Here is a 13,265-nt window from a genome sequence, read left to right on the forward strand (position 1 = left end):
CTGAAGAGCGCAGGGGTATAAATGAAAACATTTCTCATAAGTAAAAAGTGCCTTACTAAGTTTTAACGAAGCATAGCTGGCCTGATGTCAAAAGTTAAGAAAAGAAAATAGCTAGTAACCTTCCAACCTAACCTTCTCCTAATAACCTTCCAATACCTCTTTGGGGTATGTCAATTATCATGTGTTATTAATATTTTATTACTCACTTGGACTCAATGATGAATCCACTGTTAGTTGTTCGGTTGACTTGTCAATAACTTCGACCTGCCGATCTCTGATTCTTGTGTCTCGTCTTTTAGAAGCTAAAAAGATAGAAATAAATTTTTGTTTTAATACTACAACAATCAACAACAGAATAAAGCAACTGATTACTATTTATGTTTAACATCTTTTTTATATGAGATGTTCATGCTTTCCATCACAGTTAATTAGAGACCGAAAGCCGAGTAGCCCCCTGGAACACTTTTTGAAGGATATTCAAAACATTCTCACCATGAACTATGTCCCACATCTTCTCCACAAGACTATCACACTGTTTCTCCCAGCTAAATTTCTCTTCGTATAAACTCCTCAGTAGTTGAATATCTTGAAGTTGATCCGATCTTTCCTTCTGTCAGACACCAGCAATTGCCTTTGCCCACTCCTGAGGGTCCTCAGACTCCACCACAAATGATTTGCCTGATGGTACAGTGCACAATGCTTCACCAAATCCTGAGTTTCCACTGATAAGAATGGGAAGACCAGCAGACAACGCTTCTAATGCTGTCAGACCAAACCCCTCTGTTCTGGAGGGCATGATGTAGAGATCAACTTCACAAAATAATTCTGTCAATCTCTCTTTGCTTCTCACGAGCTTCCTCACAGTCAGCTGGTCCTTATCAATTCCACTCTTGAGTAAGTTCTTTGCAACCTCATCCTGTTTACCGTCAGGTGCACCCACGAAAATCAGATGGTAAGACCTGTCTTTCAGTTCAGCTAGTGCTCTAGCAGAGATATTGTAGCCCTTCAAGCTGAAGTCCTCTGGGTCACCACGGCCAAACGTCAGTACCTTGAACTTGTTACGCTCCTTTAGGGTTTGTTTTACATCAGAGAACTCATGGAAAGTTCCAGGAGTCAGTTGATGGATGTCGTCCTCACTCTTGCATGAACAGAGCTGAGTGGAGAGAGCATCTGCTAGCTTTTGTCCAACTGCTATAACAGCATCTGCCGACTTACACAACGCCACTTCAGTTAAATTCTTCTCTTCATCTTTGGAAATAGCATTGGGATAGTTTTTGTGCATTGCAAGTTCGTCGGGCACAGTATGTACCACCTGTATCCACTTGCACTGGCGCTATTTTCTAATAAGTTGAGCTTGTTTACCAAGCTTTGCTCCATGACCCAGCACTATGTCAATGTCTAGATCTCTCGGTGGGACACTCAGCCAGTCAAGGGGGTCGGCATAGCCTGGACGTCTTTGAACCTCTCTGAGGGATATATTGTGAATCCGAGCCGTTCTCCTCTCTTCTTCAGAACAGGCAAATTGGGGAACAAGGAGTGTAACATCCACTTCAGAGTGTTTGGTCAACAGAATGGCAAGCTGTCCGTTGATGGTGGACAAGCCTCCCATTGACGAACTCCACTCGGTGCCTAGGAGAGACACCTGTAATGCTGTGACAGACTTCATTGAATTGATTTCGCTCACTTCATCATGTGATCTAGCAGCTACATTTGAAGAGGACAAACTCTGAAGAAAGAAAGGTCATTAGATTATGATAATTACATGAAAAAAGAAACTTATAATGTTGTCATATAAATTTTTATTGATCAATACTTCACCACGGAAAACAAAAAGGTATAAAATTCAAAAATAACTTTATCTTAGAAATTCTCTGACCAATATCTAAAACTGAAGAGAACCTATCTCAATACTGATAACAGCCCATTTGATATTCACATTAAGTAAATTAGAGGAGCAAAGCAAAGATGAAACCGAGGCTAGTCATCTTGGCTTGAAAGATCATTGTAATCAATTATACCTGGCTTCTTCTTTTTAAGAACCATTTCTTCAGTCCACAAACTGGTGCTACCATATCCCAAGGTTTTCGCTTACAGATGTCGGGCTGACCTTCATTTGCATCAATGAGGTGGAGGCAGTCCTTGTGTGTGCAAGTGGTTTTCATGTGGTCTGAGCATGCTCAACGTGTTTCTTCTGTGCCTTGATGACAGTAAGGACATGCAACACACAGCCTATACTGCAGTCCCCTCAAGTATGGTATTTGTTGTGACAAATTCTTTAGGGTGTCTTCAAGAAATTCACTAACAAGAGTTGCTAGTTCGACGGAGTTCTGTCCTACAACCTGATGACTTTGTGCTTTTTGTCTCAAGATTATCTTCACAAATCCTGTTTTGCGTATGAGGACAAAATCATGAATATCTTTCCCAATGATGAAGCATGCTCCATTTTGGAACAGGGTGGGTTGATGCGAGGCCCATGTCTTTGAACACCAATGAATGGATCGTGAGACAAGCTGCCAGAAAAGACTATGAGGGACAAAGCCACGAACAAAGACGAGATACAATGGACATGGATCAGTTGATGATAGTTTCATCTTAGAGAGTTCTAGAGGCGATGAGTTCAACTGAGCTGGTACAAAGCGATCAAACCAAATCGCTCCATCATGTCAAGGATGTCTGCCTTAACGATTCCTCCCGTAATAAAGCTGGAGAACACATGATCAACAAGTTCCATGCTAAGGATGCCACTTGCTTCAAGTTCCTGCCAGTACGTAGCAAATGAAGGCATCTACAAAAGAGAAGTCCACTACATGTTCCTTTTGAATTTTTTCCACGAATATGTACAGGAACTAGAAAAAAATTTATTTCAATCAGTGTACCGAAATGGTCGGAAAGTACACTCAACCTGCAATTTTGTACCTTGCGCTTCTCAAAGGTTATTACTGATTGTTATTCAGCACCACAGAAACAAATTACCGCAAGCAAAATTAACTATTGTGATTACAATGATTGTGAGTGGTAGCAAGTCAATACAAGTCTCCTGTAAAGTAAAAAGTCTAAATCAATTTATGACCGCAAGAAGCCGCAAAAGGTACATGAAATATCTCGGGGTCAACAGTTTTAAAGATCAAAGAGTAAAAGCTGTTGCATTAGTTGCCGATTTATGAAAAAAAAAGTGTCACTTGCATTTTCTGTTGCTCTAAGTTAATGAACATTTTCCAAGTAAGGACTATCCAAAATGAATTTTTTTCCTACCTGTCTATTGAAAGGTGGAATGGTTATCAGCTGTTTGAACAGATCAATCAACCACTGAACCTTCAGTACAACTGTACTGCAGTGCTTGATTATTATCCCAAGGTCATGGTAAAAATAGATCATACACTCAAACTCTTTGGCATCATCCATGAAACAGTGTTTCCTTGCATAGTGCTCAAGTTGTTGCAGATTTCTATGATAAATCTGTTTAGCCACCAAAGCTTCAATTACCTTTTCAAACAAAAACCATCTAGAAGGCAATAGAAAACTTAAAATGCACTAGGGTTTAAAGTTGGATCTTAACTTCAGTCAAGTATGTACTTATTTGCAGTCTTCCAGTTATTTCCTTGGTCTGGCTTTCTCGAAACTTTAGGGAAATTCAAATATGGTTATGTTTTTCCCAAGAACGATCGCAATTCAAAGAGCTGAGCCTTCTAAAATATCCATCAAACATTCACACCTTTTTAAAACCACAATATTGTCACAATGTCATGAATTAGATGTTTTTTTGTTAACACTTAATTGACTGCTGTGTATTTCTACAGTCTAATGTTTAAAAAATTTTGATGAAGTTCAAACCAGTGGAGGTAAGATATTTCTGTGTTCATAACATTTATATGCATATACAGTTATGATGAAAACACTGACTGCTCCTCAAAGAACTTTTCATGACTGCTTCAATACATGTAAAACATTGATCGCAAAGTCCATGAAATGAGGTTTGCTAAATAAAATGTTAGTTTCGTTTACCTGACAACTATTTTCTCCCCCATATAAGGCTGCTGGCTCAACACCTCCAGGATTTTCTGCCGCAATTTTTCTATTCCATCTGCTTGTCCTTCTTCCTCTGCTGTGTATGTTTAAAAAATTCATTTCCGAGCATGTAACACAGAAACATGTGCTTGCAATGAGAATAGTTTATATCATACATGTGTGATTACAGGTATTTCATAGCTGAAAACATAGCTAGGATGATAAGCTCTTCAACTTCCCAAATCATCTTCTGTTAGTTCCTTATTTCAAGCTCTGAAATTTATGGATCTGCCAGAAAAATTTATAGGCCTCTGTATGGTAATGCTGGTACATAAAGTAGCCGAAAGCTAAGAAGAGTGAAGCTAATAGAAAAAAAAATTCAAACTAGCTTCCACTATTAGCCTGAACTTATTAAACCAGGGTGGTATCCTTCCCTTGCCACTCCCACTTAATCATTCTATGTGTCTACCAACCTTTTAAAATTATAATGACACACAGCAGAACTGCTTGATGACATTTAAATGTGAGTCAGATAATAATTATTGTATACTCAAATTGAGTGTTCTTGGGATTGATGCAAAAACACCAAACATCTTACCTGTTTCATGTTTTCCTCTCAGTTTTCGAATATTCTGGATAAATTTCATAATCAAGTTTCGTCTCCTAGTGTTGTCAATGTAGAATATTTGTATTCTACATATTATATATGTAGAATACAAATATTTGTGCTTGTACGTATATTTGTGCTTGTAAACCTGGAGTTATTGCAGATGGGAGAACTTGCACTGGTAAGAGGGTTTACACATCGCTTTGTCTTGAAATTTTAAATTAATATAAATGTGAATCTAGGCCTGGACGACTTTAACCGAAAGGGCGTAAAATCTGATCATATTCCGTAGAGTACTAAGGAAACAACGAAAATAATAGATTAAGGAGGCTGTGTTTTCATTTTGACGTGTCCTGAGCACGTCTCTTCTACACCAAGAAAGAGCAGCAATTATGAACAGCGGTTTTGTTGTGGTTGGGTGTCATTAGCAAGATGTCACAAAGTAACAAGAAATACAACGAGCAATACAAAAGCCTGTTTCTAAGGGAATGTATGTCTGGCGGCGACACAAGTTGAAATGCAAAGCCAAAATAGTGTAGCTTGAATGAAGCTACGTGCACAACGTGATTAAGCACAATGGGCAAATATACGGGAAGCCTTATTGATGTCGCCATTCGCAAGCTACGGGTAAAAAAACCCGTCTTGCAAAGAATGCATTCAAAATGATTTCCAAAAACGAACATTATGTCGGATCTAACAACATTTCTTGTAAATCACAGTACATAGCCTTTAATTGAACACGTTTTTTGGAATTGAAACCTTCCCCCTCTATGTGAACCCAAAGTTACTGTAAATAACCTGCTCACGGCGTTTTTTCATGATAAATATCTTACTAATCTCGTTTTCTCGGTCAGTATTGTAAGTTACGGAACCCTGCTTTTTTTCTTGCTCGGATTTATGACCCTCTTCGTGCCTGGGCCATAAAATCGAACAGAAAAACAAGGTTTGTAGCTTGGTTTGCGGACCACTATCCGAAGTGAGGGGTATCTACAGTTGTATAAATAAACCGATGTTACACTTTAAGTAGCAATTACAACCTCAAAAGAAAATGCCGTGGAATACGTAGAATACATGTGTCAAAGATCTGATTACCAGCGCAACAAGCGTGTTGAAATAATTTATAGAAAAGTTCTGAATTTACATTTCTTCCAGCTGTAATACCTTGTGAGGCGTTAGGAGTAGAGGATCCAAACATCGTACCTGACGCCCAAATCACTGCGAGTTCCAATTATCTCAGCTATTATCCACGCAAAGGACGGCTCAATGGAGACAGCGGTTGGTGTCAGCAGTCCTCTAAAATCACTGATAACTATATACAGGTTGATATGGGAGCAGGGCGCACAGTATGCGGAGTCGCCACACAAGGAAAGGCAAACGGATCGTTTATAAAAAGCTACAGGCTCTCGTTTTCTACTGATGGCACCAGTTGGACTGCATATTAAAGAGAAAAACGTCGAAAAGGTACAACACGTGACGGTCACTTTTTAGTACGCTGTCAATTTTATCTCTTCTTTAAACATTTCCTAGTCTTAGGTTTTTTTCTGTTCGCATGCGCAGGCTGAGAGAGGATTTACCGGTTAGTAAGAGTTAAAATTGATGTAAGAATTATAAATAACGCTCAGGATGAGAGTAATTTCAGTGATCTCCAAAATCTGGAGTTTTTTCTCACATTTTTTCAAATAAAAAATCTTGTCCTCTTCTCCATTGGAAACATGTAGAAAAAGTGGTCCGGTTCTGCTGTGTCCACAGCGACGGAAATATGAATAAATGTCATGATTCTGTCTACGTAAACACATGTGAGCCGTTACGTTTCCGCAATAGAAACACAGGTTTTAGCAACACTTCCGTGACCGGAAGTTTGTTTTTTCGTCCAGTGATGTCAGCGAAGGGTTTAAATGAGTTCTCAATATATGTCCAGAAAATAAATTATATCAGGGTGGGAGGGGAGGGGGGGGAAATCTCATTTAAGTAGCTTACCTGAGAGTAAATTTTAACTGATGATTAAGTGCTTTCTCTTTTTTTTCATTGCAGATCTTTGAAGCGAATTCAGACTTGAACACCATTGTAAAACATACACTGAATAACCCAGTCCAGGCAAGATACATTCGATTTTATCCGGTCACCTTTTCTGGGTACCCTTGTATGAGGATCGAAGTGTTCGTGCAATAAAGAAGAAAATAAATAACAGGGCAATTTTTCTGCATGAACCCTCCTTATTCTTGTATAATGGAATGGTACAAGTGTTGGTGAATGCTTTAAACAGCCAAACATGGCCTAACTGTGGACGTATTGAAAAGTTTTCAACCGTTTCCTGCGTAGTTTGCGGGCCGTTTCTCGAAGGTTCTGCTAACTTAACTGGCCCCTAGAGCTCTTCTGTTTTTATTCAAGATAGGGGGTTTTTAGAATTATATGATGAATATATTAGCTAAAGAAACAAAATGGACTGGTTGGAGTACCAGAGCCTGCTCTGCTAATCTTAAAATTCTGATTAAAAAATATTGCCTCGGGTCCGTAACCGGAACTTTCGAGAATCAGACCCCTGGGCCCGAACCGAATGTGTGCATGAGATGCAAGTCGCGTGTATTACAGTTAGATTTGTTGTTCTATGTTAATCTTGCGTAAACATGAGAATTAATGTTCTTTTCATCTCAAATTACAGATTTTGTATTTGCTTTAAAAGTTCTCCACCCAAGCCAGCTATTTATTATGATTTCTATATAAAATGTCTTCCCGTGTCGTTAAAAAAAAAAAAGATCGAAAAAATAACCGAAAATATGATGAATTCGCAACAGACAATTAAAAATGTTCAGTTTATAGGAATTAGAAGCGGTTAGGAAAAGAAACATGTCTAAACATATGGACATCAACGAATTTTAAGAGCAATAATTCGCTTGTTCATCTAATGCGCTGTTAAGGAGACATGTGTCACATCAAGGCGAAAAATATAGAAAACGCTCGCCGTATCGGCACTTTTCCTTCTTTGTTTTGGGAGCCACTTTGGAAATATAGCCGGGCATTTTTATGGTAGGTACTTCGTATATGATTTATTATAGCGGAGCTCGCAGAGCGTAGCCCCATAATTATACAAAATAGTAGTGGATGTACGACCGTACGACCGTACAAGGTGTTTCTTTTAACATGCGTGGTCAACTGTACCGCGGGTGCGCCACCGCCACGGCTTTGTTCGATAGTCCAGTGGTCAGTGCACTGGGCTTCGAGTCGGACGACCCGAGTTCTAGTCCTGGCCGGGGCAAGGTGTTGTTGTGCCCTTGAGACGTGCGGGAAAAAAAATGCGAGCTCCGCTTTTAGGCTTGGCAAAAATCTGTATATTAGTGTATACGCAAGTACGTTAGTCATTAATCCGCAGTCAACTGTTTACAACGCTGGAAAATATACTATGCGAAACTCTGCGGAAGGGTGCGTAAGCGTGCGTGGGTCGTGTGGGTAGTTGTGACATTTTCCGCTTGCCAATTAAAATTTAAATATGAAAACACTGCGTACTATCTGCAACGCATCTCACTACTAGCTTTTTTTTAAAGTTCAAACCATGGCGATCGTGACAGGCAAAAATTTGCGGCTAATCTTCGAATTAGCAGCTCAGCAAAAAATTATCGCAGCAGGGAAGATGTTGACGAATTTCAGATTGCCTTGTCACTTGAAACATCAAATTATCTTCTGTAAGAATGGCATAGAAAAGTTGAGAAGGGCGATGCTGTAGCTAACGCTCCCAACTACATCACTCTTGTTAGTGATTTGATCCGTGGTCACTGTGCTTGCTGACAAGTCTTTCTGCTTGATACAATTTTTCCCCAGGTTTATATTTCCTTTTGCCTTAAGAAGCTGTTTCAAAATTCGCTGAAGAAAGATTATTTTTAGTGCAACACAATCTAAACGACCTTTGTTTTTTTTGCAACCTAACACCTTCGGGCATGCTCCGTAGAACTTTGAGTACACCGCAGTCAGGAAGTATCGCGCGAACGACATGACTCGCATTTCTAGTAATGAACGCGCACGCTGTTGCGCAATTTTGCAGGGGGCCATTTCAACGTTGCGTTAGTGTCAATGAACTATAAAACGCACGAATCAGTTGAATGAAAACTTATTATTGTACAAAAAAGCGAACGCAATGACACCGTCTCTACTGAGAGTAAATTCGCCATTCTTCTGAGCAAAGTCTTAAATTTCAATTAATTTTGCTCTCTATTTTATATGAGTCTTAACTACATAAGAGGTCACTATGTGTAAACACTTTTTGCAATCTTCATTTCTAACATATTTTTATCAGTAACATTGGTTAAGTCGTAATTTTTTTTGTTAAAGGCGAAAAGAGGACTTCAAAGACATGACATCCTGTATGCGACATTTCCATCGAAAGATAACAGGTAAATTAATTTATTTTGCTCCTTACCTCAGTGATGTGGGTTGAGATCCTGTATGGAGGAGAGTATTGAAAGCTGTTGTGACCTGCTTTAATTATTGATTGTGTGGATGTAATTTTAATAGCAACACAGGATAAACATTATCATTTTACCCAAGCTAGAGCTGTGTTGGAGAGAGACTTATCGTTGAGAGCAGAACATATCGTATGTGGTAAGTTGCTAGAAAAAGTACTCGGAGATGTATTGAATATTACATACCGGGTGAGTGGAAGGCTTCTAACTACATTAACTACCTTTCTCGTGTACTTTCAAATCATTAAGTAAACTTTGTTCGCTTAATGGCCCTCACATCTCGTCAAGAACAACACGCGAGTTTTTTTTTTAAAGATTAGGTCTTTATTTAAAATCGAAAACTTAACTGTTTCTTGATACTTTAAAATCTAATGGCATACTTTGGAGCGCTTTTTCTCAAATTCAAGTAATTACATAATCCCTTAAGTTGATAGTTCATCGTTAAAAGCAGCAGTTTTACGGTTTCAGGGTTTCTAACGTTTAACATCGCTTAAATATTCTTCATTCGTTAAAGTGAAACATCATTTGGTATTCAAATTGGGCAGAAGTGCCACATGAGCTTGGCACTGAAGAAAGTTTGACATTGTGTTTTACTGATTTAATATACAGAGAAAAGAAATTTCCAGCGCATTTGCCTCCTGGAGACGAGAACTTGACGCCATAGAATATTCACGAAGGACCCAAAACATTCCATCCACCTCAAATATTTCACAATGAGTGTCTCTCAGAACTTTTAGTGTTATGTAACCAACTTTCTTTTTTATTTTTGAAACCGACATTTTATATATACATCTATATCCTATAGAGCTATATATATCATACCTCTTTTCTTCTTTGTCTAATGTGTGACAAAACTTTCTTATTAAGGTTAGCTTTATTTTGAAACCAAAACTTAAACTGTATCTGCATTGCAGCTCCTTCTCCTTTATCCGATTTGTAACAAAATTTACCCATAACGCCTTGCGTTTGATTTCACCTTTTTGAAAACCTTATTTTGAAAGCAAAATTAAAGAATTCCGTTGACCGTACAGCTCTTTCCTCTTTGTCAAATTGTGGCAACATTTAAACGTTATTCTAAAGACGGTCTTCAACCTTTTGAACACTATATTTTGAAACTAGAACTTAAGAATTCTGTTAGCAGTAGAGAGCTTTAATTCCTTTGTTCAATTTGTGTCAACATTTACACATTAAACCTACAGGTTGAATTTTTCAAGCTTTTGATTACTTTACCTTGAAGCTAAAACTATAGAATTCTCTCCTTTGTCCAATTTGTGATAAAAATTTACACATAGCACGTAGAGGTTAACTTCAAGCTTTTGAGCTCTTCATTTTAAGACCAAAATCAAAGACTTCTTTAGAAATCTAGCCATACAATGCATGATGGGTAAGCTCAAAATATATCTATACTTCAAATATTAGCAAACCAATTTTAAATAATTTCTGATCAGGAATACAATTCCTCTGAAGTAACCCTGTCACCAAAACTTATGCAGATTGAAAGATTCCTAACACTTGCGGGTGTGGCCAAAGACATTAGTTGCTATTAATCTAACTTACATCCGGGAGACTTCACCTCCAAATCACTTCAAGCTGGTCTCCTATAGAAACTTTATACTTAGGATTCGAGCTTGCAGTTAAAGAAATCGTCAGCACAATTTTTTTTTTAGTAAAACAGGAATTTGGAAACATCCATCCATAAAAAATCTACACTTGTTTTAAGTTTACTTTGACTCGAGAGGTTTATGAAAAATCGCCTTTGGCTCGCGTGTTACAAACATTTCTGGTGGTCTCCAGAAATCCTGTGTGGGTAATTGCGCCCGTAAACCGATAGAAAGGGCGTTATATTGCTTAAAGATACCTCAATTGCAGTTAAAGTTGTATTTCAATTGTGGAAGGTCATTTTTGGAACCTCTCGCCGCATTTGCATAAGTAGTTGAACACAGGAAATATATCAAACCACAAACGTTTATAACATAGTGCGCCTGCTTGCCATATATAAGTCCTAATGAGCCGCTATGGACAAAATCTTTATTTACACACGCCCGTGCGTAAATAAGATGACGTGAGCATTTTTTTTTGCCTGGCTTCAGAGTTTCCGTCCTGTGAAGCTGCAATGCGGTTTTCCTTCCCTTTGAAATATGAAAGAAACCAGCGAAGAACTGCCCAATTTTTCTATCGCCACTGACTTTGTAGGTCCTGATCCAACAAACAACAAAAATAAAGCGGCAAAAACTCGTAAGTTGCACGTTTCGCAAATTTGTCGGAAGCCTAAAGATTATTTTGAACAATCAAAACCCTTGATATCTTCGGGTCTTTGACTTTTAAAACATTTTTTAGTGACACCTGAGTTCATTTGGCTTTGATTTTCTTCATTTTGCCCGTAAATTTTGAGCTTTTCATTCACAGTTATCGGTTAACTGGATCAAATGTTCTCGCTCAAACCAAAGTATAAAATGTGGCGTGTTTTTGACCAGCCAATATGGACGTTTGTTTACTTTTTTGGTGCGTTGTGAGAATTTTCAATAAAAAGCTTCTTCGCGCAGATCCTTGTTGTCGCTCTATAGTAAACGAATTTGCTCATGCTTTTAGCTGCGCGTATATCGAGTTATGGATGCACATGGGAATTTTGGAGAGCACTCGAAAAGCTAGAGTTGCTCTCGGCTGCGTCTCGAGCTTCTCTTACGCATTTTACCTGCTCTCCAAACTTTCCGCGTGCATCCATAACTCAAGTATGTAGTATGAACAAATTCTTAATTTTATTGTCATCATTTTATTTTTTGATAAGGCTCCTCTCGAAGACGGTAAAATAGACACCAATTAATCTTGAGCGACTAAATCTTGCTCGTAAACGGACAGTGAAAATCCTAAAGGGGGTAAGTTTCTAAAGAAACTGTAAGACTGCGTCGGTATTAGAAAATAACTTGATTTTATCAACTGATTTGATAGTGCATGTAAATCGGCCACCGTAAATTGTTTTTACAGCTGACGTTTTTAGCGATAGCTCATCGTCATTCGCTCTAACGAAGGGTTAGCAATCAAGAGGTCAGCTTTACAAACCCTTTACGGCGGCCATCTTACATTATCACCTCAGTTGTTAGAACCAAATTGTCATAATAATCAGCATATTTTCAGGACAGAATACCGCTACGCGGAGTTCACATGTATTGTCTTGTACCGTAGTGATGAATAATTTGAAAGGAAATTCCTGCTGAGAATATATCGCAAAGAGCACAAAATTGATTAACCTACGTGTAGCCGCACTTTGTCGAGGTTTCATTGTTGAGAGGACGAAAAAGTAGGTGTTTAACGTTTTAGTTCTGTATGGGACGGCTAGGAAATTTACAAAGTTTTAAAACACACGTGTTTCGTTATTATTGTTTCATTTATTTTTATTACAGACTCACTCCACTAGATTACAAAAAGACAATAAATGAAATTTATCACTACAATAAAGAAACGTTGTGGAGGAGACAATTAAAGGCGCTGATGCACCATGCTAGGGATGTCCTACTAATTAAGGTGTAAGAGAAGTATATACAAATAAAGAAATAAAAGTTTTAATTATCCTAAATAAAATTTAAAACATTCCTTTTATAGGCTGCAATACTATTTGATTCTCTAATATGATTAGATAAACTACTCCATTCACTCATTAGCTTAGATCCAGGTACTGCAAAGGGAATGGAAATCGCTATGCCTTTGCAAAGGAAGCTGATCAAATCTGATTTTGCGCGACATATGATGTTTAGTGAAATATCCAAGTTCCTGTCCGTCTTAACCGATAACAACTGTTATTATTTGATTCATAACTGGATTCCGAAAGAAGGATTGCTGTTAATCTCCAATGAACCTTTTTTTTTCGTAAGTGACAATGAAGAAGCCAATCATATGAAATCTTATCCTCCCTTGGGAAAACCAATGTCGACAGACGAGGCACGACGCACCAAAAATATCGTATGAGCGAGAAATGGAACTGTTCGTGCGAGAGACGGGGAGCGGGTCGCGAGACAAGACAAGGCATGCAAGAAGCTACATATGACTCTATGACTGTCTCAGGGGTTTACAGTACAGTTGTGACTGTAAGGAAACAAGTCTTGGCACACTCTGTCGTCAACTTTGTGGGGTCACACAATTTTTATCGGCGCGATGACTTCCTCTCGATAGAAACCTTGTGATCGCAACCCTTTAACTCCCATGAGTGA

The 13,265-nt window shown here is 38.4% G+C and overlaps 1 pseudogene; it reads right to left on the minus strand.

The window, feature by feature from the left end:
• Positions 1-198: 198 nt before the first annotated feature.
• LOC136281098 (uncharacterized) lies at positions 199-6,675 on the minus strand (annotated as a pseudogene).
• Positions 6,676-13,265: the final 6,590 nt, after the last annotated feature.

Source organism: Pocillopora verrucosa, chromosome 5, assembly GCF_036669915.1.
Source record: "Pocillopora verrucosa isolate sample1 chromosome 5, ASM3666991v2, whole genome shotgun sequence".
Classification (NCBI taxonomy): Eukaryota; Metazoa; Cnidaria; class Anthozoa; order Scleractinia; family Pocilloporidae; genus Pocillopora; species Pocillopora verrucosa.